The sequence below is a fragment of the Coenobita brevimanus genome, chromosome 102 (genome assembly GCF_032717465.1).
Source record: "Coenobita brevimanus isolate Jiangsu-jjx chromosome 102, ASM3271746v2, whole genome shotgun sequence".
Lineage (NCBI taxonomy): Eukaryota > Metazoa > Arthropoda > Malacostraca > Decapoda > Coenobitidae > Coenobita > Coenobita brevimanus.
The window spans coordinates 1,702,393-1,706,667 of record NC_137055.1 but is presented as its reverse complement, the minus strand read 5'-3'; the positions used below and the strand labels follow the sequence as shown (position 1 = coordinate 1,706,667).

General features: G+C 43.0%; 1 non-coding gene across 1 annotated transcript; it reads right to left on the bottom strand.

Moving 5' to 3' along the window:
* Positions 1-3,185: 3,185 nt before the first annotated feature.
* On the bottom strand, positions 3,186-3,304 carry LOC145415486 (5S ribosomal RNA). Its single transcript, XR_013900087.1, has one exon. It is a non-coding gene; the product is annotated as a 5S ribosomal RNA (ribosomal RNA).
* Between the last annotated feature and the right edge of the window lie 971 nt (positions 3,305-4,275).

The following is a 4,275-nucleotide window of genomic DNA, read 5'->3' as shown; positions in this document are numbered from 1 at the left end:
AGAATTGAAACAAAACCCACGTAAAAAATGAAAACTGTATTTGGGGAGAAGTAAACAAAGCTTCGGCCCAACTAGGGCCCAGATGTTGTTTATTTCTCCCCAAATATACAGTTTTTTGTTTTTTACATGGATTTTCTTTCAAATTAATATTGTTGCTTTTAAGTTTAGAGTAGCATAACTCCTCAAATTGGTAGACTTTCCCAGAGTCCAGGAACGTAACCCCAAATATTACCATTGTTTCTTATGGGAAAATTATGTTTAAATAACACGTTTTTAACTAACGTGACCTCTCCAGGAACCTAACCCTCGCGTTATTTGAGAGGTTACTGTGTAAATACATATACCTGTATTGGTCAGCTATGTTTATCATATAATATTCTAAGCTTTTTATTTCTACGTAGGGTGTGGACTTTCTGTACTGAGTGTGTTTCAATCACCAGAGGAAGAGGGAGGGAAATGAACCTCCACCAAAGAGGACCTGTGGTGGAGACAGTAAGGGTTACCTGGACGATATCGAAGTGCCCTTTCAGTCCATGCTTTATAGGATGGCGGACCCAAAGGACTTTAAAAAACACATCTTGAATGAAGCAGCCACTGGTATGTACAGTAGAGGCTGACACAACCATATAGGCAGTCTTTGTTATCATATTCCTCATCTCTTTTATGACGTAAGAATGGGGCGAAGTAGGAACTGAAATGCAAGAGAGAGAGAGAGAGAAAACTAAGAGGACAGGGATGTAGCATTATATCAGTAATGGTGGTATTTGCCTATGTTTGAAGTACAGTAAACTCAATTTTCCAGCAAAATTCAGTCAGATCCACTGCCAGATATTGCATTGGTACCCTCAGTCATTCCTTTTCTGTCCAACTTTCTAATGCAGGGGTGTCAAACTTATGGCCCGTGGGCCAAATGTGGCCCTCGGGAAGGTCATAAATGGCCTGCGAGATGACGGTAAGATTTATCAGTCCGTGAAACTATAATTGTTATGAATGAAAATACTGTATAATATTAAGAGACAGAAAATTCATAAATTACTTTTTATTCATAATGGTAATAATTTAATTTAGATTAAAAATGCTAGTAATATCATTGCAAAAAGGGAAACTTTTTGTAAATAAATATCACGAATCCGTTTAAAACCGAAGACACAGCCACTGCTGGTATCTGAAGGCATGAGCCGCCAGGCCCAAACGTTTTAACTGTCACGAGAGACACGGAGAAGCGGTGTACGCCAGCACTTCTCTGATTAAACCTCACCGCTTTTTTAGCGAAATAGTGAGTTATACTTCTCTTTTTAATAACTCAGTTAATCAGACTATTACTAAATAATCTATGATACCTGAAGTCCCAGATTAAGGCATATTGATACATAACCCTTTTATCATTAGTGTCACTGTTTATTAAATAAAATAAAGTTTACATACTTAAGGTCACTAACTCTAAAAACGACGCCTATATTCCTGGTAAGCCAGTAAGTCCTCGTATTAAGCTGTAAACATCAGTCTTGCAAATACGTATAGGTATATATCTTTGCTGGCCCTCAAGACTGTAACTATTTTAAGAATTGGCCCTCAAAAGCTTTTGAGTTTGTCACCCCTGCTCTAATGCAAGAATTAACCGTTACTCCCAGTCCTTCAATTATGCAACAGGTCAACTCTGGAACTGTCTCCCTCTGTCTGTATTTCCTGCTAGCTATGATCTCCAGTCTTTCAAATGCAGTGTGTCCAGGCATCTCAAAATGATCGGATTTTGAATTTGGCTCTCTCTAGTATTTTGTTTTTCTCTTGGAAGGAACAGTTATTGTGGGCTCGTGGCCTTTGGTTCCTTAGCTATCCATTTCGACATTGTGTCTCAATAACTTTCCTACCCATGAGTAAAAGACTAAAACTACCAAGCCCTGGTGAGAGAGGATAGTGTTTGGAAACTCCCTGTACTGTTGTTTGCAGATGATACTGTGTTGTTAAGTGAAGACGAAGGGGAGCTGCAAGGCTTGGTGGATGAGTTTGGGAGTGAGTGTAAGAAACAGAATCTAAAGGTGAATATAGGGAAGAGTAAAGTGATGGTCTTTCAGAGAGGTGAAGTCACTGAATGTACAGCGAGATTGGATGGTGAGGAATTGGAAAATGTGAGTACGTTTAAGTACTTGGGTAGTGTGATGAGTAAGGATGGAGGTTTGGAGGGTGAAGTGCTTGAAAGGGTACAGCAGGGAAGAAAGGTTGCTGGTTCCTTGAAAGCAGTGATAAGAAACAGGGAAGTGAGCATGGAAGTGAAAAAGTTACTACATGACAGTATTGTGATACCAACTCTGACGTATGGAAGTGAAGCTTGGACGTTGTTGGAAGGACACAAGTCTAGAGTGAGAGCAGTGGAAATGAGTTATTTAAGAGGAGCCTGTGGAGTCACATGGAGAGAGAGGCTGACGAATGAGGATATAAAGGAGTGTTGTGGTGTGGATGTGGACGTGATAGGAAGCGTTATGAGGAACACACTGAGGTGGTTTGGCCATATGGAGAGGATGGAGGGTGAAAGACTGACGAAGAGAGTGTATGTGAGTGAGGTGGAGGGGGGAAGAGGGAGGGGGAGGCCGAGGATGAGATGGAGGGATGGGGTGGAGAGGTATATGAGAGAGGAGGGTGTGAGTTGGGAGCAGGCCAGTGAAAAGGCGGGGGACAGGATGACGTGGAGCCGATTTGTTTGTGGCCACCCCAAATGGGATTGAGGCATCTGACAATAGATAGATAAATAGATAAAATAAAATACAGTACTGATACACTCTTGAGCACCAGTGTCTACTCAGGGGTGTCCCTTTCCTACGCCTCTGAACTCAGGGAAGAGAGAAGGGGGGACAAAATGAGCTCCACCATCCTTTACCCCAGCTCCCTGCCTTGCTTTATACCCCCCCACCCCACCTGTCATTCTTAACTGGCAGTTACATCTCAGGCTGACCTCATACTTAACCCGTGGATTGCACAGCTACCTTTTATTATCCCACTGCATGGTGTGCAAAAAACAAAGAAAAAAAGTTTTTTTTTAATTTCAGTTTTTGTTTATCATAATTCATTCATTCATTCATTGCCAGACGCCATGTATCCCAAATGGGGTTGCCAAGGCTTAGAGTTAATTGTTTTACAGGGAGGGGCACTAATCCTCCACCAACCCCACTTGACATGTAGGAAGAACGTTATGCCAACAGCATCTGGTGTTCCCAGGCGGTCACCTATCCAAGTACTAACCAGACCCAACGTTGCTTAACTTCGCTGATCGGACGGGAAGCGGTGTACTCAACGTGGTATGGCCGTTGTCATAAACTTGAAGATAAACATCCAGGGCGTCATCTGGTGAAAAGAAAAAAATCTCTCTCTATCCGTCTTTGCGTAGCACTGTGCATAACTTTGCGTGGGGGTCGAGTTGTTTATGGTGATGCACAGCCAGCACAGCCTGAGTTGTGGCTTGCAATGTGATGCTACCCAGCCTGAGCTGTGGCTCGCGATGCACGGGTTAACACTCTTGGTCACACTTCTGTTACACAAACATAAAACTAGAATATGTGGTAGGTGGGGGTGCCCATCATCCTCACACTCGGTGTAGGGATGCAAACAGCAACTCCAGAATCTTCCAAATCTCACCCTCATTCAATAATAATTATCATCATCTACAATTCTAAAAGAACAAATTACAAAACTCACAGAGAGAGGAAGCAGCCTCTCAGTCAAAAAAGTATTTGAAAGCATCTCTAGGCGTTGTAAGGGGTGAGGGACCTAGCGCAGGATTTATGCCTGAGAATTGTGCAGTGAAGCGTGGTTTTTCTTCCGGCCGCTTATCATTGAATATGTCCAACACCAAGCACCAGCCTCCCTCCAAGACACGTTCCTCAATATCACTCTTTTCGTCACTTATTTCACTGCTTGAGAGGTCGTCATCTCTGTCATATCCACTATCATCTGGTATAAATTCTTCACCAGAACTATCACTGAGCTCCTCTGCCATGTTGAGAAACAAACAGCAGAAAAAACAGCAAAAAAAAACAGCTCAACACCCCCCTGACTGACCACAGTAGGCAACTGACTGGTTGAGCTGGCTTGCTGGCTGATAAAGCATAGACGTCACAGAGTCCCTAACCAAGAGTTCCCTGTGATTGGACGAGACCGAAAAGGGGAGGAGCTAAAACTGGACTAATAGGTGTGTCCTGCATTCTGTATCATCGCCTGGAAGCCTGGGCCAGCTGCTCTGTACTTCCCAGACTCGTCACAATAATTTGACGTCAGGGAAACGTC